Source organism: Ischnura elegans, chromosome 3 (genome assembly GCF_921293095.1).
Source record: "Ischnura elegans chromosome 3, ioIscEleg1.1, whole genome shotgun sequence".
Taxonomy (NCBI): Eukaryota; Metazoa; Arthropoda; class Insecta; order Odonata; family Coenagrionidae; genus Ischnura; species Ischnura elegans.
This window is the reverse complement of record NC_060248.1, coordinates 74,006,849-74,030,540: the sequence shown is the minus strand read 5'-3', so window position 1 is coordinate 74,030,540 and position 23,692 is coordinate 74,006,849. Positions and strand designations below refer to the sequence as shown.

The 23,692-nt window shown below is 38.1% G+C and overlaps 1 protein-coding gene, 1 long non-coding RNA gene and 1 other non-coding gene across 3 annotated transcripts in view; 1 reads left to right on the top strand and 2 right to left on the bottom strand.

Moving 5' to 3' along the window:
- Positions 1-23,692, bottom strand: part of LOC124156015 (Kv channel-interacting protein 4-like) — a 540,581-nt gene that overhangs the window by 208,034 nt on the left and 308,855 nt on the right. The window lies entirely within an intron of this gene.
- The window catches only part of LOC124156016, a 245,155-nt gene that overhangs the window by 55,682 nt on the left and 165,781 nt on the right, over positions 1-23,692 (bottom strand). The gene's annotated exons all lie outside the window — the stretch shown is intronic.
- Trnas-gga lies at positions 16,965-17,037 on the top strand. The gene has a single exon. It is a non-coding gene; the product is annotated as a tRNA-Ser (tRNA).

Here is a 23,692-nt window from a genome sequence, read left to right as displayed (position 1 = left end):
ACATTATAATTTGCTTGTTTTGTTCTTACTGTCGGATATTTTATGCATCGTTATATCAATGGGAAGTAAGCAGTTGTTAAACTTGAACTCGGCTTCTGCGATCAGAATTGAAAGGAGAAAACCTGAGATCGCGTGATCGATTTGATTAGTTGACAACTCAAACTATGTGACAAGAATAGCATTTTCATGAAACCATCTCGCGATCTCCGCTGGTATAAATCGTTATGAATCGCTAATGATTTCACGAACGACTCATCTATCGTGATCAGGGTGAGTGCATTTTGCTAGCCTAGAAGCCTTTATGAAAATAATTTGCCGGGAAAGAATTACATTAAATTTAACCATAGTATTTGTTCACATTTGTTAAATCTCGATCGGAATTTTTGCTCTATTAATGAACGCATTATTTCCGCTCGACCAATTTTCGTTACGCACCAGTAGTTTAAGATTAATACGAACATCATTACTTTTTTAGGGAAACATTTGTCAGTATGTTAAATTTTCCATCAGGCATTTTTCTCAGATGTATTTTTTTAACATGAGATAAAGGTAAATGTCGAAAGTAAACCACCCCAATGTACCTAGGATATTTCAAGATGATGGCATAAGTTAAATTCGATTAAAATGCTGCCAAAAAGACAAAATACGATCGGTCAAAAGGAAACTATACCGACTTCTAAATGTGGTTATTAAGAAGGAGAAGTATAATGGTTTTAGCAAAATCTATACGTTAATATTTCATTGGCTAATTTTTTGAATTTCCTTTGATAAAGCTGAATTTGGTGTTTCAATGCTGGCCTCACAATTTGGCTACAGCGTGGCTACCTTGAGATTTTTTGAACAGGTTTGCCATGGATATTATAATACAGAAATCCTCAGTCGTCCACAAATTTGTGTCGCTACCCAACGCCCATTTAAATGCGTACTCTCGTCACTGAAAGGCAAAGCGATGCAAATTTCATGGAGAGAAACAAGCTAAAATTATGACAGTATACCTTTATTTAAGTTATTGAAGGTGTTGTCTATCAAATGCACAACTTCTCATTGCTAGTCCTCACGATTGCTAATGCAATGTTGCAAATATTGAAAATAAATGTATCACCTTGCACTCACAGCCGCCGTAGGACCAATATTTGTACATGTTCATTCAGTGAGTTCTGTGACTAATTTCAGGGCCTTTTAAAATGGTATATTATGGTGAAAAATAGGCTGCGGAAATTTTTGGCAACCGATAAAAATGCGCCGTAAGTGGCAAATGAAAAAATCTTCAACGGAGCGTATCAAAGCTTCCTCAATTTAGTCTTCATGGTATACAGTATGAGATCCCTTTGGTGCTGAGGAGAAAGTTTCCCACGGAGGCACCTTGCTAGCGACGCCTCAACGCCCTTGGCCGCCGCCGGCCTTTACACACTCATCCGTCACACGTGTTTGCCCCAAGACCTATTTTCCATTCCAATCCCTCGCGCACGGCAAGGGATCACTGTTTATCCCGTCATTTGGACTCCCTCTCCACTCGCCACACAAATATATTTGCTCTGATTAAACGCTGCGATGAATATACTCGTATTCAATCCAACCATCACGAAGCAAGTTTCATCGCGACTGAACAACCTTCGATTTTAAACGTAAACAGATACGACCAATTTGCACACCTTGCCACTGAGGTAGTTTGTCGTCCATGAATCCCGGTTCGTTGCCGTCATAGTGTTTATGTTATCAACTAAGGAGCATGACATTTTTGGGTTAGTTTTTTCGTAACTCATGGGACTGGATCCGGTTGGTGTTGTACCTGGAGTGTTTTTTCACACCCCGTGGACCTGGATTCAAATACCGGCGGTGGCAGAGATTTTTCAAAGGTCTGCTCGACCACTGCCTGTGGGTTTTGTGGGGGACATTTCAAGTTCAATACTCCGTCCATCGAATGAGACGTTGAGCCGTAGTCACCTTGGTGCCTTTTGTCACAGAAAGACTAATGTAGACGCCGGGTTTCTCTCCGCCCTTCCTTCCTTGCTACTTCTTTCTGCAAATAACCTTAGCTTTCGTTGACTCCTCGAAATACCATACCATAACGTAATTCATCAAGTATGCATCGGTATTGATGCAGGGAAAGCTCTTAGTGACTAATCATGAAAGAAATTTGATGATGGGACCAATCTTATGCCCTTTCAACCAGGGATGGCAAGTGAAACGAAACGAAAATGTTTCGTTTTGACCCGGATGGGAACGAAAATACGAGGATAGGATAAATTTCGTTACCGCACGAAATTAAAATCACCAAGGGGTTTGGTTTCGACCCTGTACGAAACGTTACTCCCAGGAACGAAAGTAAATTAATCGAAACTCCGCTGTTCATGGCTAAGTTTCGATCCCAGAAGTTGAGTGGAGGGATTAGAGGGAATAATTTTGACTCATTACGTTTGACATACGTGTAGAGGGGTTAAAACATCGAGCTTAAAAATCAACTGGCGTTTGCGCTTTTGGCGTTTGGCAGTTTGCGTTCACCGTTATCCTGTTAGTGGTTAAAATATGAGGGACCCAATGCGTCATGCATCTAAAGGCGGTCAGCTGAACCTCTATTTCATTCAACCATACTTTGTACTCGGAGTATGGGTCGAAGCTAAACTGTTCGAAGGTTAAGCACGTGGCCCCTCGGATGCAAAACATTATCTACGTTTCGTTTCGCCCCAGAGGTTTAGTTACGTTTCGACCCGAAGTAGTTTTGACTCAGATTTCGTTTTCGACCCTAAGAGGGAACTAAACTATTGAAATTTGACTGGTTTTGACTTTCGTTTAGTATCTGTTGCAATCCCTGCTTTCAACGCATCTACTTTTTTCATTAAAGTGAACAAATCAACGCAAATTATATTTAGCATATTTTGTGGAACAATATTAGAATGTTTTCAAAGCTGACATTCATTGATATTCGACAGAAAATAGCATTAATAATTATGACAATTTAATGCAAATATTAAATCGCTATTTTTTTAAACCAATTTGTTTTCACACATGACATTTAATGATATTCGAAAGCAATTGATATAAATATTTAAGAAAATTTAATGAAAATATTATTAAACTCATTAGTTTTCAATTTTAATAGGCCGACGGCGCTCGAGAAACGAAGTACTTATACACCACTTTATGAAATGTTCAGGATATGACTTATACATGTACTTTAACAATCGGCCTTGTGGTATAATTTCCGGAAATTGCATTTCTACATACCCATTTTATACAAGCTATGATGGCATTTTTTTATAATTGAGTAGTTCCATAGCTTTTCACGAGGAAAGAACAGCCAAGAAATGGCATTTGTTATTATTTTTATCGACGAAAATCACTGGGAAAAAAAACCTGAATTTATTTACTGGCGATCGAAAAAACTAAGTACAAAGTTGTAAAAATCAAAATATAGGCTTAAGAATTATTGCCCTAATCAACCGTAGAAAGGCTGACAGTGAAAATCATTTTAAAATAATAGAGCCATTTTTGAGTAGAACACGAAAAGTACAAACATTATTTAACATGAATTTATGTCAGGCAGGAGTCACTGACAAATATTATCTCCTAATTATTTCACAATATGAGTTCAATTGAATCAACTAATTCAGTATTCGGCCATTATGGAGGCAAAATCATCATTTGATTTGATATTGTCCTCGATATGACGAAAATGAACATGTGTGGAATTAATTTGCGAAAGAAATACACAGCTCGTGCACTCAGTGATGACTAATTCTCACAAATTTGAGTCAATTTCAATGGAATATGCAGAAATTATGAATATTTTTCGGACGGATTGTTTTTACTGATGACATGGTAGCTTCAGTTAACCTTTCCCTAATCATAAATGCAAAGTACAGAGAGAGCGTTGGGGTGTATCAGTGGCGCACAAAGTGCTACGGCAGCAAGGGAAAACCAATATTTACGTTTATGCATGATAATAGTGGCGTTATCGATAGACTTCCACAACAGTGAATAATGTTCCTCACTTCCTCAAGTGTTTGCACTTATTGAGGCTTGAACGTTCCGCTATTACATGTTCATCCATGCACATCCTCAGGGTTACTTCTTGTTCCAAGTACCACGTGATTAGGACCCTTTCGTTCATGCAACAGATCTACAACAATGGATAGGTCTCGGTGATAACCTTTGGTCAACATACAAATACTTTTGTACTCAGAACTTGGTGTCTTAATTATGAAGAATAACCTAATTTCCCTAAAATGTGAATTTATTACAATGAGAAATCCCTTTGCCCTTCTTCTTAGCCCTGAATAAGGGCCCCTCATTTGTCAATCAAAATAAGGATTATTGTTCTCGTTAGCTCCCAGTTCTATACAAAGATAATAAGAAAACACTCGCGTGGATTGTCTATTTTTCACATTTTTGAATGGGCTTCTGTGGAGAATCACGGAGTAAACTTTCAGCCTGTGGTAATCCATGAGAAGGAAAGTGAATAAATCTCACTAAAAATGTAGGCAATAATAATTTTATTTCAATACAGAAACGTCGAATTATTTAGAATCGTAGAAGATGAAAAAAAAGCTAATGAAAATTTTAAAAGTGCTAAAGACGCATCAAAATAAACGAAGCAAATAAGTAGGAATTAACGTTAATTAGAGGAAGAAAAAAAGGTATCATTTCCCATGACATCAACTAAAATCAAATTGGGTTCTCACAGACTATGAGACAAAGCCAAACAGGTAGAAGAACGCATTGAAAAGCCTATTTTTCAGCTCGGAACTGAGAGATAATTGTCATGGATACATCTTCATAACTTAATTTGATCGGGTGATAACTTTATTTTCAATTTTATAATTTTCTGAAGAATAAAAAATCCGAAGCATTTATAGAAGTTCAGAAATATTTATTATGAAAAGAAAGATTTAAAGTTCTGAGAGAATTTTAAAGCTTTATTATTACATAAAGTACCCCAAATTGGCAAAATATTTACATATTTTTTGGCTTGAGCGACTCACTGTTTCATATTAATTCTATCTCCTCGTAGGGATCGCCATTAGGTTATTATAATTTGATAAAGCTGAGCTGTAGTCATCATATACATATATTCATGCGACAAATTAATGGACTTTAGATTCTTCAATTAATTGTCTCTCAAGATTCGAAATTACATTATTACGTGGACTAATTCTCCTTCCATTTAAGTGTCAAATTATGGAAAAAGAAGGAGAATGCGACCTGTTAAACATGATGAACACAATTTATCAACATATATCCTTAAACAAATTCTTTAAGAAAATAAAATTCTGGGAAAAAACGGCAAATTTTATTCTTTCAAAAAAACGTAAGATACAGGATGAATAAGTTGGAAGAAGCGTTTGCCGTCTTTGGACGATAAACTAGGAAAATATTTGATTGAAAAAATAAAAATCGGGGCATTTAAATCAATGATCGATTGCCTGGCACTTCGGATAATACGCGTATTATCTTGTTCGTACACCCTTTTTGTTGTTTTTGTTAAATTTTGTTCGTACACCAATTAAAAATGTATTCTTAGCAAACGAAAAAATTTCATAAATTTACATTGTAGTCGTGCATATACATAAAAAAGTGTATGCAAATTTTTACGGACATTTTGTTCAAAGCGTAACAAATTGGCAATCAAAAAAACACATTTTTAGGACAAAACGATAAGAATCAATCCCTAAACCTTCACAGCAGTTTTCTAGACTTTTTAAATTCAGCGTAAAATCTTCGCAGTGAACGCTCCCGTTCAGCTATGAAGAACTATCAAAATGCCCATCACCCCAATTTTCCCACCTCCTCAAACACATATTTCAATCTCTGGTACTTCCCTAAACAACTAAACTGCTCCCATGTTCGTTCGAACACCATCAATCATGGTACTGAATTCAATACCCGAGCATATCCTGAGTAGCCACCGTATTTCAACAGGAAACCATAACCTAATGACGATGATGACGCGGGAGAAATCGTCGAGAAGAACGCTACTCGGGCTGTCGACGGCTGTCGGGCCGCGTTATTATCGCTCCGCGGGTCGCTCATGCCATCAAGTGCACATGCCAGGGCGTGTCGCGTCCACGCCATAATGGTGTCAGGACGGTCGTCATAAAGCACACACACTCACAGGACGCAGGGCCGCGTGTGATGTCGAAGGGTGCGAGGCGGCGTAATCAGCGCGGTCGGACTGAAGGGAGGCTTAATCTCTCCGCCAAGAGTCGGCACTATATCCACACACATGCACGCGAATCTACACCACCTCGTCGCGTCCGGACCGAAGATGATCCACATGACGAGCCCTCTGCGCTCATGACACCGCATTTCTCGGGCGAAACTCGAGTATTTCGGAATTCAAGAGGCCCGGTTCGCTAATTTGGACCGTCGCTGAGGTTTCATTGCTAACGACGGCCATCACTTCGACCTCGGTTTCGACGCGTCGAATCTTCCGCTGGAAATCCAAAGACCCCTTGGGGAAGGAGCAAGATCTCCGCAATGTGACCCCCCCACCTATGCACATTGAGGAAATTGGTGATGCCCTTGTCTCCAACATGGCGTTTACGGTGCGTCTGCTCTCATGATAGAGGATATTCAGCCATCCTCCCGCGAAACGCGTTTACCACCAGGATCCCAATTTAACACAGGTACTGGATTAACGTGAAATACACACAACTCGGAATGGGCGGGGAAAATGACTGGTTCCAATTGATATCTACAGAACAAACGACTAATGTCATTCAGACGCAGCAACATATGTATTACATAGAAATCACCGCAAATCCATCAAAATTTCATTTTAGTACTCTGAATAATATCTTCTATCTTTTTTGTCTTCCATATAAGATTATCCGCTAATTTACAAATTAAATAGATCATAGCGTTTCATTTTAGTCACCATGAGAGTTTGAACTGCACTACTCTACGATAAATCAAACATTGCCATCCAAGTTTAAAGATTTTCCCATCATTAACCAATATACACATACATGCAACTACTATGTAAATGCAACTACTATGCATATCCAACTACTATGTATGTATATGCAACTTCCTAAAAAATCGAAATAATCTAAAATTAATCGATAGAGGAAAGAAAAAAATGCTTGAAAATGAAAAAATTATCTTCCGAGCGTATATAAAGAATTTAATATGAATTCCAAATATTTCACAGATGCAAACGCAGAAAATGGACCAACGTTACTTTTCCCACATTAACCAATTCTCTCTGAAGAAACTAAAGCCGTTTATATTGAATGGAAAACTTCAGTAATCGTATTTTGATGCTGCTGATAGCCATCTCCACGGAATGGACATAAAATAAACGCGTAAAAAGGTGAATTATTAAATAAACGATGAAAATATCGGAATTTGAATAATTATTTCCCCTTAGTTGGTGTAAAAGCAAAAACTCTGAGCTTAAGAAACACTATAAAAAACATCACCTGAGTAGCCAAGTCGTAAATGATATAACGCTGAAAAGAAAACTCCCCAACGCAAAGAATCCATGATATAAGATTATCCCAAAACTAAAATAATAAACGAGAGATCATATTTACAAATGTTTCACATGTATCCATATTAAAGAAGAGATAACTTATCTCTTTAACACTATTGACATGATCGTCAGAGGCAATCTACATCTTGATACACTAAAAGAGAGCGATGAGTTAGAGGGCCGTTCAGGTCCGAAATAAGGCATAAAAATAGAATAACAAACAAGAACTCATCTTTTCAAATCTTCTAAATTAACCCATACTAAAAGAGGGATAACTTCTCTGTTTAACAATATTGACAGGATCATCTGAGGCACTACATCTTTATCCACTCTTCGAGGACAGTGAATTGGAGGGAATTGAGACCCAAAATAACGCCTCTTCGCTCCACTGCCGATAAGGAAAGCCCCAAAATGATCTCATCCATTCACTTCAAACGAGCACGTGTCGCAACGACGAAGAGGAATGGCTCGAAGAAGAGGAATGAGCGATAAGACGATGGAGAGAGAAGGCATAATTCCGGCGAAGATCACTGCGCTCATCCCGAGACCAGTCCCATGCCACCGACGCTTAGACCTCTCCAGTGACACTCCCTACCCATCCCAAAACCCTTTTTCCCTGCCTACACTCCCTAGAGCATTCCTCCCCTTCACCTAGGGTATTCACGCCCCATCGGTTTAATCCGTCCGCCCTCATATCCTCCATCCCAACCCTCGCTTGGCACAACCGCTTCCCGTCCCGGAACTCACCCCGTTTGCAGGATGGTCACTGACTTTAAAAATCCGGGAAAAAACCGATGAATTAGAAGCTACCGGAGAAAAAACTCATCACATGTATCAAAATCGTAAATATCACTGATAAAAATTAAAAGTGGTAATTTTCAAAGTGTGGAAATGACCATTTATACTTGATATCATGGTTACATTACATTTCCACCAAGTTAAGCCGGAAACGATTTTTTACGCTCTTCAATATCACGCGTAATATCTCATACTCAGGGTGGGGGTGCGACAGTTTACACTTCGAGGATTTTATTTGGGGTGTTTGAATGCTTAGGGTTTGAACACAGACCCTTCGGCTAGCAGTATAACGCACTACCCACTAGATGCTAATACTCTCCTATCGTAAATAATCACGCTGAAATACACTCTTGCGCTCGAATTGCGCAAATGCCGAGAGAAATCCAAATTTCGCGGATACATTCAACCGGAGATTGGTTTGCATAGGCTAGGGTAGAATTCACTCCAGACTGACCCACAGCCGAGTGAAGTACACACGATTAGAGTGAGGATAAAGACCAATGAACATGTTAGCCCAACTAATTGATTTATTTTAGCCTTAATTTTTCATTTCGTGACATTTTTAAGTCAACTTCATCAATTGGTTAATAGAAGCATTCAGAAGCTCACGAAGGAAAAGTGTCGTCGCCCTGATGAAGTCTCCAGCAGCGGGGACGAAACTGTTGGAATTTTAATTTGTGACACAGGTAAACCCAAAAATAAGGATCTTAAGTCAACTTCATCTTTAAAACTCACTTAGTGATTCAACTAGGACGTTGGGATGGGTGAAAGTAGAGGTCAATCCAGACTAAGTTACGTTTGTTATATCTCACATTCATGGAGGTGTGATAGTCCTTACCCAAGCCTCGTCACGCTTAAGATGATTTTCTTGTAGGAGTCTGAAGGCCTCAACCGGGGTTTGTACCAAGACCAAATATTAACCTAACATTCCACCAACTACTCTTCCACGCTACCATCGTTAATTATCACACAGAAATCATGCGATGCGGTATGCATAATGCGGACATTCTACCAACAAACACTTCACATTTAACCTTAAAATTATACTAGCTGACGTCTCAGCATTTAAAAGCAATTGTGTTGCTATGCTTCTGTAAATATTTTATTGAATACGTAAATTGAAATCGAATATTAGGATAACTAAAATAATTATCGAACCCATGTCAATCCAATTTTTGGGCGTAACCTCGTGAAAACCCATAATGATTGAAAGGAAGAGAACTTGATGCTTGAGCCTAATGATTTTTCGACAGTAGACGCATTTTAATACAAAGGCGTCATTCTGAAGCACCTAGGGAAGAGGCGAAGCAAAAATATTTATTTTGTGATTCATCAAAGCCAAATATTTGTATTGAAATGAAAGTAAGTCGCTCTTTTCCACAATAATTTAATGCGTAAGACGCGTTTTAGCATTTCTCTGGTACAAGACGTACTGTGGAGAAGAGCAACTACCTTTCATTTCAATATATCGAACTTCCACTACATCATGCCTGAATCGGTTGAACTTATTCCGAATATTTATATTTAATGGAAATTTCCCATAAATTATTTGCATGTTGTGTGAACAGAAAAATAAAAAGGTACAATTTAGTAACCTGGAAGTGTTAAACAAACTCTAAAAAAGCGGTAAAAATTCGAGGATAAATAATGTTTGTAGGAAACTAAGAGGCGACCTTGTGAATGCCACCGGAGTGAGTATGTTTGAAGAGATGGTTTCCTCCCGTCCTCCTCAGCGGCTCGGGGGATTTCCGGACCCGCGATCCATCAATGTCGCATCATTCTCCTCGCTGCCGCCACAGTCATCCTATTCGCGCCGCAACACCGTGCCTTAATCTACCCGTTCCTCCAGGCACAATGCACTCACTGGGCGCGACCCGCTCCTACTGCTAGCCATGTTCCCAGAGGAGGGTGTATGGACGCAAATATTCCTTCGCTGGTGAATCAAACCCCACGCCTCTACCGCAGTGCTCTCAAATTCCATCGTGTGACTCTCAGTATTTCTATTATGAGTCGAAGTTCGATTCTACCCCATTTTATAGCCATAAATATTTATGTCATGTTCAAAACCGCACCATTATTTTATGATAACCCTGTATTTTTCCGGTAAAATTAAGTTTACACGGTGCTTGCTGCAAGTCACTCCCAAACCAGTCTTGTCTGCAATACCATTTTGAACTTCCCTCTTCCCCCATAAGGCCAAAGCCCTTTAATTATATCTTTTATTCCTATTCTCATTTACTACTCCCCCGCTAGCGCAATACCCTTCCCAACATTTAAATACGGTTTTTTTAAATTCCCTCCTACTTGGTGATTGATCCATCCAGACCATTTGTCTCCTCACCCACAGCATCAGTTCGTCACTCACCTTCACCACCGACAGCTTTTTATTTCTCCTCCACAATCTAAAATGTTATTGATACACTAACGTTACGATTGTTTCATACGCTCTTTCCTATCCTACCACAGATGTTTACACACGATCTAATCAAGTTGGAAACTTATACAGAGAATAAGAGCCTTGAATAGGAATTGTAAGATGAAGTGCTCCAACACCCTTAACGAATTCTACTTGTACGTTTTACACCGACCCGGGTATTACTTAATTGGTTTGAGGGAATCGATTTAGTTCATAATGCAGTAATACCTGGGCCGGTGTAACACGGAGAAGTAGAATACGTTACAGCTGTTGGAGCACTTCATCTTAAAATAACTTGAACAATAATCAATGTAACGATGAACAGACACCCGAGAATGTTTTTGCAAAATATTTCGTCGAATAAAATCCGCATCATGCATAAAATGATAATGTTATCAGCGGAACTAATATTTATCCATGATTGACGATTCCCAATGTCAGTAGATATACCCAGAGGCTAAAAACTGCTCCATGCATCACGGCCGTATTTATGGTGACCTGGGACGAATAACCCTCTTCATTCATGTTACAACGGATACGCAATTATTCATCAGCGCGACCTGCTTCGATATAGAGCATAGCATCGGGAATACTGTACGTAAATTTCTTCCCCGGGAATCAAAACTCCATCTTGCCTCCCTCCGCGACCACCCTCAATCTCTCATTCGTCACACCAAATGGTGTGCACTTCGGTTTCGATTTGGGACCTCGAATCAAAAACGTAGCCTTCGCAAGATCGATACAAAAAAACTCATCAAATGCTAAACTGTAATTTATACATTATTAATGTTGAACCAATGATACGTGTATCTTTATGCCAGTTCATAAATCAGTCCAGAGCATACTAATTTTGGATGAATTGCACGTATACTGAAAATAAAATTAAAAATATCTGGCATTGGCCTTTATTCGAGTTTACACTATGATTGTTTTTGCGCATAGATTTTTTTAGAGAATATACATTTTTTAAATGATATATGTAATTAATTTGTGTGATCCATTTATGATGTAAACATCACCATTTCAATCATGAATTAAAATGGCTTAAGATAAATAATGCTTGGTTTGATTGCTAACCCTAAATTCTCGGTAGCTATAATTACAAGAATTTTAACTATGATAATAGTTATATTCTAATGAGTCAATAAATGGAATAAATGTTAATACGCCTGCCAAAATAGATTTGCTTATATTTATAAAAAAAGCACAATTCTCACAATAAGTATTCAGGTCCGAGGTTGACAAATGCAAATAAACATCTTTCTTAGTTCCTTGGTCTGTATTAAAAATAATTAAAAAATTAAATTAAAAAGGTAGACTGCCAACATGAGACCGTATTGGGACTGCTGAAATTGCACTAATTTTTTATTCCACTCAATTTTTATTCCACTCAATTTTATTAATATCCAAACGAAACAGCAGTGTTTCTCATATTTAATATCATACGGAGACGTTTTAAATTTCATCACAATTCATTACTCCTCTAACATCATGGTGTGTAATTTTCGATTCACAGACAAAAATAAACTAAAAATTCAAATTCATTATTAATTAAGGGCATACACATACGGAAATATATATCTTTCTTTCTTATGTTATATTGACATTCGAGAAAAGTTACCTGTAGTTAACATATACTTGGTACCTATATCAATATTAAAATTACACTGCCATATATTTCCTAGCCTTAATTTCGAGTCCCTAACAATATCCAAACGATACAGCAGTGTTTTTTATTTTTAATATCATACAGAGGCGTTTTAAATTTCATTACAATGGAATTCCTTCTAACATCATGGTGCGTACTTTTCGATTCACATACAAAAATAAACTAAAACGACAAGAGCTAAATCTTTTTGTTTCTACATGATTAATGTAGAAGTTGAATAAGAGCATTCCAGACAGAAGTTTCAAATGGAGAAGCAGAAACAGAGAACATTTTTCCACCCCATTGCTTCGAAATTATCGCCACTCTTTCAGGCTCAAATGGGGTACATCCCTCGACGCCAGATGCAATAATCGATATTGGCCACTCGAACGATGAACGTGGGCGCGGAGCGGAAGTTGCCACCGCGGCTCAGGATCGGGATATTTGGGACTAACGACTTCGTAATGCTGGCAGATCATATATATATATATATATCCCGTGAATTAGGGGAGTTGTATTCACCCGGTGACATTATAGATATTCGAACGCGCTACGTGAGAGCTAGGGAAATGAGAGTGATTGCCCGTATACCATGTTATTTTCCGCGCTCAATTTCCCACGGAAGATCAATCGATACTGGAGGGCAAAATGTAAAAGGTGAGTGAAACGGAGAACTAAATAAAAGAGTTGGGAGAACGATGGGAACTGAAAATGGAAAGCAGTGAACGAATTTCAATAATTGAGGAATGAAAGGGAACAGAGAGAAAAGGAAAATTATTAAATTTGTTAGGCTTGGTTAGGGAGAACATATCAAAAGTTTAGCAAATGCTTAAACAATTTGACCAACGTTCGCATAATTTTTAATTGGCGTCAAGAGAAAAGTAAAATAAAAATGACTGGATATAAGTAATTGCGGATGAATAGAAAAATAATAATATCAACCAATATCAAACATTCCTGAAGACAGAAGAAAAAAAATAAGATAGACAAAAATTCCTGAAAAGGCATTACCTCCTCTGAAATGACATTTAATAAGAGACATTTTTCATCATAGCGCATAATTTTCACCTAATAATGAACCATTTCAACGATAATGAATGCTATCAAAGTTGCTACAGGAAAAATGCTTTTATAAGAACTTATTTTCATATATTGAACATACATGAAAACTAGTAGCTATATGCTTGAACATTGAAGGCTTATATTTGATAAACATTCTATCAGAAAGGGAATGGCGGGGAAAGAAAAAACCGCGTTGAGATAGAAGGAGAGAGAAAAAAAAGGTGAAAGGAGGAGCAAAGACTAATCAACGATTACAAGATTAATTATAGTCTAATTAAACACTGACTTCAGGGAAAAAAGTTAATTTTCAAATGTTAAGTATATCATTGAGAGCTTGAATGCAGAATAAAAACGATGTGACTGACTGAGGATATTGGAAGGAAGGCAACTTTATGTATCATGAAACCCACTCATATGAAGGTCTACGCAGGGAATTAAGCCAGCCCCACCCAGGTTGGGTAAACATTTACATAGGCTCAAATAGAAGGGTAAAATGGCAAAATTCATGCCCTTTAACCTTTCCGAGATAAAAAGTGTCAACCGACAAAACACACGGCCGTTACAAGACGAGAGTATAGGATATCATATAGGGATATTTCCGGGTGTTGATACGAAGAAATGAATTGCATTCGTATGAGGCTAAGTGCGTACGTCTCTCAATCCTCGAAGAACAGGAGATAGCACTTGCAAGTTCACAGATTATTACCTTGTTTGCCACTTACTAAAACCTGAAATATTAAATTTAAGTTCTTTCATGGAGCATATTTCGTATCTCATACGTAATACAAAGTGATTGAGTCAATATAATAAATAAAATCAGATTACGCAGAAATTCTGTGCGGCACGTATACACAATGGCTAAAAATAGTGAAGAATAAACGTTTTCAGCCGTGGTGTTCGTAATTTTCTTCCACTAACAAGGCTTAGAGTAGCTGTATCAATGTATCCATGATAAATTAAAATTTGAATATTTCCATTTGTTGTTTTTTCAAGCGGAACCTTTAAAATGACCTATAGTGTCAAAACCATGGTCGGTAGTTGAGTTATTTATAAAAGTGTGGAAATTACAATTTTTTGTACTCATTTTATCATGGATATATCGCATTTCCATCATGTCAAGCCTGAAAGAAATTCATATGTATCAAAGTAACCCCACAATATAGCAATAGAAAACTCTGACTAAAATCTAACAACGTACACATACATACCAGGAAGAGATCAGACGCATTCAAAATTCCATTTACGCCCAAAACGCCCACACATTGGAAATTAAATCGATTTCAATGGAGAATCTAAAATAATTTTATCATCCCCTTCTGGACCGATCTATTTTCCGCTGTCCACCCACGTCGCCGGAAAATGACACGCAGTCTCCGACAGATTCACTTTTAAGTGGGGCACTGCTTTTTTTTCGTAGAGGAAAAAAAATCCTTGCCAATCTCTTCCCCCTTCGCTTTTCCACCTTTTGAAAGGTCTCGTTAAGCCCAGAGTCCGCCCTGTCCGATGTGACCTCCCTCACAAAGGATTCACTGCTTGGCCGATCCCCGGGGCATGAAAGGGACACTCATCCAGGGTCAGAGGGATTGAAGACCACGGCCGCCTCCCGCAGCATCAACTTACCCAAACCGCTTCTCCCGGACTGCTGCGCCCCTTCCGAGCGAAGCCTAAGAGAGAAGCCGCACCCACGTCAACTCAAGTCTCCACCCTGATCCGATCCTGCTCCTCGACTAGTCTTCCTGCTGAAGCGCTGTTGTCTATCCGCATCTATCTCCATCTCTAAGCTAACCTGTACGCTCACCACATCTATATTAATGTAAAAGTTAACAAATCTAATAGATTTTCCTTAAATATGTGAGGAATCATTATAGTCTTGAATTTTCTAGGTGATACAAATGATCTCTAGCGCACAGGGAAATGTTGGGATCGCCCATTTTTTATTCCTGAGCCACCAAACAGCCGGTTTTTTATACTTAACAATCAAACGTACACAAACATCACGTAAGTGACTGGGTAAGCCACCCCTAAATAGCGGTAGCTTATCCAGTCACCTAACCCCTAGTACTATCCTTAGGTAAGGGTAACTTAACCCAGGCGGGACTCGAACTCGCGACTTCTTGTGTGGCAGGCATGGACTTTACCTTGCCGCCACCGAGGCCACCTCAATGATGAAGCGATAGCAATAAGAATCAAGGGAAGAAATTAAACCGATAATCAGGCTGTACCATGAGCAGCTCTTGGATAGAATATAGAATGATAGAACGCCAAAGTTTACAGACTAAATTTGAACGGTCCATTATTTCAAAAATCGGAGCTCGACCTATCCCCCTCCGTCAGCGTCCGTATGAAACCAGCGGACAGTTGAGATTAGGGATGGTTGCCTAGAGGATGAGTCGCAGCTCGAAATATCGGCAGCCTTACAATCACTTTCCCCGTGTAGAGGACGAGAAGATTTCGTCATTGCAATGCACGCGGGAGGCGTTGAATCTATACGTTAAGTAACTATTGGTGTAGCTAAATTGATTTTCAATTCCAAAGGCAAATACACAGATATAAATAAATATAGGTCATATAAACTTACATGTGATGAATATTTAGCTCATGCGAAAAGAAAAATCATTTTAGAGTGTTAAACACATAAAACCGTCTATCGTAGCTTAAAATTTCGCAATTATTCAATCAATAAATATTCATTATTGCCATTAATTAAAATTTTCAATCGCCTCATACTGTACCGCTTAAATTCGCAGTGCTTTCAAATTTATAGGCAAAATTTTATCCGGTTTTAAAGCCGGTCAAAAAGCCATAAAGGCAAAATTTCCCTCGAACCAAGTAATTGACTAAAAAAATTGGTATAAATGTGGTCAAGTCATTATAAATGAACAATATAAAAGCAACTAACGTTGCGAGAGTCCCAAAAGTAATTTAGCACAGCAAGTCTCAAGGAAAAAGCGGTCGTAATATGCTTTCCCGATTTTAAAGGGCAAATGAAATTCAAGATGATTTTAAAAGTTTAATTAAGGCGGAGTAAAACGTAAGAAAAGAAGTAGAGGAACGAGACATTCAAGATTTGATTTTTTGAAGAAGACTCTCTTCTATTAGGTGTAATTATTAGCTTCACTGTTTTTACCCTAAGTACTTACCTCGTGACCCTCTCCGTGGGAATTGCCCTTCCATTCCACTCGATTATGCTTCCCACGTAATTGATTCTTCTGAGGATGTTGTCAACCCAGCGCGCGCGTCTTTGGGATGAAGTGCTCTCTAGTGACTTTTAATTTATGATTTTCCTACTTGCCTCCACCCTCCAATAATTAAGGCTCTCAAGATTGATTCATAAGGCTTTATCTTTTCTTTATACACGCAAATAATATCTTATCTAAATCTCTAATATTAATCTAAATATCTAATAAATTCATAAAAATGAGAAATACAGAATGAAAAGTCCTACACCAATGCTGTTTTTCATGAAACAGTAAAGGGTGTTGGCAGCAGTATTGCTTACAAAGATCATATTTCTTAACACCTAGTGCCATGAGCCTCGGTATAATTGCCATGGGAATTAAAGAACCTGGGTAGCGTAGTGGTCTGCGCATTGGCCTGGAAAGCCAAAGGTCCGTGGTTCGATTCCCGGTCCAGGGGAATTTTTTCTCATGGCAATTCTTGTATATATTTCTTTCGTTCAACGAAACAAAAAAATAGATAACTGGTAGCCCTCCTCATTTTCCCCTCATTTCACGCATTTTAACTATAACGAAATTAAGATTCAATATGATTACACTATGAGTGTGGCAAAACTACGGTCGCCTTCATTTTCTTCTCAGCTGCCCACATGAAAGTCGTTCCCGGATGAGAGAGGACTTACTAGTAATACCCACGCAACTGGCAAAGACATCCTTCCTAGCCTTATGGTCGACTCCTCATCCACTGGCATGCATGATGTGAAACTAAATGAAATTCTCCCGCAGGATATCATTCAATACTTGCTCACCCTCGGTATTTCCCCCAGGGAACGATGTTTCCGCTTCTCTAAATCGCATCTCACGATCGTCCAAAACTGGCCAAGTAAATATCTAACACTTATTAGGCATCGCCTTTCGACACCTTATAAAAATCTCACCTCTTGCGCAAATAAGAAAACGAGCATTTAATAGTTATTAATATCAATGGGGTCGGGAATTGTTTTGTTTTTGAGGTTTCTGCTGAACTTGAGAAAGAGGTGCTCTTAAGAATTATTGCTATTAAGATTATAATTAGCTCTTGTATGTTGAAGTCTCCTATTTACCTTCCAAGCGTTCATATTCTGTGAAAAATTCCATTCGCATATCTAAAATTATCTAGATGGTTTTTACCATGAATTGGACATGATTGAGCACATACGTAACACAATTCAAAGAGCAAAGTTATCATCAAAATGAATGTTCATCATATTAAATGTTGATCACAACATTGCTATGGCAAGATTCCAGAGCGATGCTCACTAATCGCCTGATTGAAAGCTGCAGTGTTATTACCGAGCTTAGGCCAATGCCCAACGATTTTTTGGAGTTGAAAAACTTTATTTTGTCTCCAAATTTATTCAAAGCGTAAAAAAGCATTTCTTATAAATATTTTATGATAGATATAAAAAAAACGGTGGAATTACCCGCGGTGTGCCTGTAATGAGTAATCGGCAAAAGAAACGAATAATAAAAATTTTATAGAGCTGATAACATACTGGAGACATATTTATATCCTTCACTGAGATTCGAACTCGTATCCCAAAAATCCGCGCGAGGTGCCTTTTCTGCTATCCTAGCAGATTTCCTTCAAGGCGTGACGTGAACTTGAACGGACACTTTTATTTACCAAATTTTTCGCGTAACTAATTGTCACAGCCATCCTTCAGGTATGAGTGAAATTTTAACGGTGAAGTGAGCAACATATTTCTTTGGGGAGTTGTGGAGACCCTTCATAGTATTCACGTAATGAAATTTCGTAGGCAATAACGAGAAAATTTTAAAACTATATAGAGAGGAATTCCGACAAATTTAGAAGAAAACAAGTTTACAAGGCGAAACATATTGCGACCAACCTAGAATGATGTAAGCGACTTCAAAGTGGTCAACAGTGAATTAAAAAAAGGCTTCCTTTCTTAAAACATAAAATTTAAAAAATCCATTTTCCTCAGTATTACACCATAAATTCAAAATATTTCAAAATGAATTAAAATATCGTGTTAAAAAATTTCCTTTATCATAATTTAAGTTATTTTTAAACGAAATCCATTTTCCTTAACTTGAACCATTTATTATTGATAAAAATATTTTAAAATGAAAAAAATGTCTAAAGATTCCCATTCAATTTCCGACAGGTTCATTTTATCCCTCACGCATGCGGCCGTCATATTCCCCTTTTATTACGCCTCGTCCTTCACATTTTCCTCCTCCCCCCTCGGTCCCTTCCCCGGCACGAGGCTCTCCCCTCTATTCCTAATACCCTCGCCACCAGCTCCTTCCCAATTTCCCCTTACATCAACCCTCCTTCCCCCCTCCCTCTTCAAATTCCTCCCGGCCTCATATTTTGGTTTATTCATTTTTTTTCATCTTTTTCCTTTCCTCCAGTCTCATAATCCCATTTCCCCGAGTCCCTTTTCCCAGTAATTTAAGGGGCCACAATCTGAGACAATGAGGTGGTATTCTTGATGCGACGGCCTTTCAAAATTAACCAGTAAATTTCCTCTTTTCGAGAGGAGCGGGTAGTTGGTCGTGAGAAATGATTCTCCAATATTCCCCAATGTACGTGGGACGGTAGTCGGCTGAGAATCTTGAGGCAAAATGCGTTGAATGCGTAAATAGCTAAATTATTTTTATTTTTCTTTATCTTTTCCTTATTATAACCACGCTGAAAATACTAGCGTAGCATAACACCAAATTTTTATCATAGAGATAAGTTTAAGATGTAAACCTGTGATTCCTTATGCTACAAAAGATAAATTGCTCAACGGATGGATTCGTGAATGTTATTTTAAGCTTCATAAGTATTTCAACTAAAAATGGAGGAAATAATTATTTTACAGAAAGCTGTTTCTCACCGATTTTTATGACCATGGTTTTAAAATTAGATACACTGAGCCTTTGAATTATTTAAAAGCACTGAACCTTTGAACATCACTGTCCAGGAATAGGTTTCATCATAAAACGTCCGTATCAAAGACCGCAAATGAGGTGTTATGAGAGAATAACAGTACAGGGTTTAAAGACGCGTCCTTTTTGCAGTAGATATATTTCAGTGATTCAAGGCTTGTGCTTTCAATCACAGACAAATAATAGTCAACTACCGGCTTATGACAAAGATACAAAAGGATAGCAGCTTACATATGAATTGATTATAAATGCGCAGCATAATCGCTTACAATTAGTGTAAAAAGGCTAAGGTTGGTAAAGTTTCAATGAAACGATTTCCTGCGGCGGAACTGACACTAAATTACCCTAAAATATTTTATTGTATAATTATGTTCAGCATGCTCACGAATATAACCAAATTTTAAGCTCCATGACTTTTTAGTCTATTGGAAAAAAGTAGAAATAAAATTCTGCACATCAAAACTGTTATCATTGTGCAGTGGGCTGTGCGTAACTTTTCCATTAGTCTATTGATTCTTATACTAATTAACGAACATCAAATGCAAATATGTCCAGAATATGTGGATTTAAATATTTTAATATTTCAATTAGAAAGAAATAAGGAAGGTTTTTTTAACGCTGCACATTATCATATAACACCTATTATATTTTTATCCAATTTAATTCATCATTCAATTTAACTACGTCGCGACGCACGCTTAAATTGATAGCAGAATTGCTAAAAAGAAAACAAATAACGCCTGAAAATGTTTTGTAACGCCCAGTTTCAAAGTCAATTAATCATGGAAAAATTAAATACACAGAATTTCTATTCGAGAGAGAGAAATGCCATATTAGGAAAATAATTGGGTAAAAGCTATTAACAAAATAACTGGGAAGGTATAAGAACGTTGCATATTCGACTTTCCACAAAATATCAAGCATTGGTGGTTGAACGAGTTAGGAAGTTCAGGATAATTTAACGGGAATAATTCTCCTTACTAACGAGCACCCCTTCAAAACAGCAAGTATTCAGACATAGATTTACAAGCTAAATAAAAAGAACAGCTAACAGCGATTAATCACACGTAATTCCCACAACTTTGCTTTCCCTTAAAGTATTAAAACTCTGCGCTAGAAAATGCGTGCATGTTTCGACGACAATAGAAACTCTCGTAATTTCTCATTGCACTCACGCAATTTCAAGTAAAAGGAATCGCACGCGACAAAAATTCACGGACTAAATTGGCTTCGACTTAATAACTCCGCATAAAAACTCCTGTTTCACGCTAACCCAATGAAAGACACGGAAAAGGAGACAGTCGAGGCCGTTCTGCATTTACGCCCTTCGCGTAATTTTCCAACCGGACACGGCTCCTTCCCACTCAGTCTTTTCAGACCTCCTTAGTGGCTCAGATATTGAGGACAAAGGCAGAACTTACACCCTTAACGTAAAAGCTTAGGCACTTTTCTTCGAATGAGGCGATTGAATATTTATCGTGATGCTCACAAATTTCCTTCAATGTTTTTTTAGGTAATTAGTATATTTGGTTCTTGTGTTTTTCATTTCCGCATACCAGAAATTTGATGTTAGCCAAGACGGGCTTATTGCCCTACAGGCTACCTTACTTCCCTTGGGTATCCATTTTACATTAGATAGAATAGTAATTTAGTTCGGACGCCCACTACTGCTGAGAGATTACCCCCACTTAGCCCCCTCCTTGTTCCTATCCTACCACTCTCACTTGTCACTATCCTATGTCACTCAGATTGAGTGGTCCCTGGTGAAGGAAGGATGTTTGAGAATAATGCCTAACCACACATACGTGAGCAATACTTTTTATAGCAAATTAACAAATTTACGGCTATATGACTGCTGATAATTCTCATCAATCGGGCGTGTGTATTTAAGTTTGTTATTTCAATGCACTAAAAATACACAAAATGCTTAGAAATTCATAAAAAAATTTGTCCTAATTGTTTTGTAGTGTCCTTTCAATAGCCTTAGAAATTGGATTTGGACAATAATTGTCTCATCAGCCAAGAAAAAAATATTCATGTCAAAATAAGGTGACCAAATTACCCTTGTTTGTGCATTTTCCGGTCAACAAACTATTCAAGAAATACTGCGTAGATAATTATGTTAAACAGATACCACTCTCTATAGAGAAATTAAATTTTTTTCAGAAGAATCCTGGTGAAGATTCATTACCTATGTTTGTGTATTTGACGGTCACCAAACTGTGCCGGCCGGAGAAACAACATGGAAATATGTAATAGAGATACCATTCTCCATCATCTTTAAGGAGAAATTTCAATTTTTTCGAGGAATATCATTTCACGTATTCATATGACTCATTCCGATCGTACATTTGTTCTTTAGCTCTCAAATAATGAATCATTAGCGCAACCATTGAGAAAGACTTATGTATTTCGAAAACTACTTCATTTATCGGGAGCTGTCCACGGAATATCAAAGCAACATGATAAGAACTGAGCCTTCTTGCCTTTTCTCTCAGATATTCACCCCCCTTCATCTCCCCCACGATTCCATTTTCTCAGCGTCTCCGCAATGTGTCTCCTTTGCCGTCACCCGCTTTACCCCAAGTCGACCCACGCGGCCTCCAACATAACGATTCGGACCTCGCCACAATCTCTCGCCCAATATTCCGCTCTTTTTATACGTAGCGGCGGCGGCGGCATGGTCTGTCGGGCCACACGGCGGTGGCATGGCTATGCGAGGAAGTTGTGGGGGTGCGTGGGTGGTGAAAGGGGAGAATTGGGGGAGGAATTGGAGAGCAGGCTGCGCACAGGAAATTGAGGAAGACGGACGAAAGCAAAGCGAAGGGGGATAGCGACCATGGTGGACCGCCGCCCCGCCCACCAACTTCCCGCCGCATTCTCCTCCATCCGGCACCTCGATACATTTCTCAATTTTCCCTCGTGACATATTATTTCTCCTTCCGCTTTGTCAAGTTTCTTCAATAAATTGCATATAGGCGTGAGTGAGTGATTGAAGAGTAATTATTGTTAGAACAAGATGTTGACCCACCCTTCGAGTGGGAGGATCACGATTTTCATGTATGGTAATTGATAAAGATGATCTAACTGAATATGAAGTGAGCACCATTGAATCTCTACAGTTATATTGTACGTATGCAGCTCATCGGAGTGCTGCACTTCTACATGCTTAATTTATTTTTACGAGCATGGTCTGTTTCAGCTTGTTTTGTCATAAGGGACAAAAACCTAATTCGTATGAATAGAAGAAATAAAAACTTGGCTATTACCATGTGGAAATAGCTAAGTTTTTTATTTCTTCAATTCTTACGTTAAAGGATTTCCACAAAGTTACGCCCGCTACTATTAATTATAAAAACCCAATTGTAAATTCTGGTCAAATGCAAATAACTGGGATGAATTTTTACGACGAATGTAAGTGATTGGGCTTTCTTTACACTTCCATTTTAAGGTACGTGCTTATGGATTTTAAAGCATGTTCCATGTCAATCTGCACCTTAAAGAGGAATATTAGTGGAAGCAACTTAAAAAAAACGAATCTATACTCCAGACGCAACCCCGCAGCCATCCTGTCCTTTACCCCATGTCATGACATCCGCTTCCCTCTCTCCAAATTTCATCTTCTCCAATCCGATCCCGAAACTTTTTAAAAGCAAATGCGTGTAGGCATTGATGTATGTAATACAAATCAAACGCGTCATGTTGTTTTGTTTGCCCTGAAGAGAAAGAAATTCTTTTCTCGGGAAATATGAGGCCTCAATGTTTCTTCAAAAGACTTAGAAAACCAGAAATTTCTTGAATATGTTCATCTAGGATCCATATTCAAGAATAGTATTTTTACTCCACTAAGAAATTCTCTTGCATTAAAAGGCTTGAGCTCTTACTCGCTGTTTTGAGAAATGAAAAAAATCAAGTTCAGTGAGAGTTCAAGCAAGGTTTTGTGGCATCTAATACGTAATATAAAAAACCTGGAAAGTCACATGATGCCGCCAAAACGAAAAGATTTAACTGATGAAAGAAGATTAAGTTGATATTTCAGTATAATGTGAGATATTTTAATTAAGACAGTTAAAATATCACTACGCAAGTTATATCCCTTATGAAGGAAATTGAAGCAACTAAAATACGATAAAGTGTAACAACTGACAAACGAATAAATAATTGAATGAGAC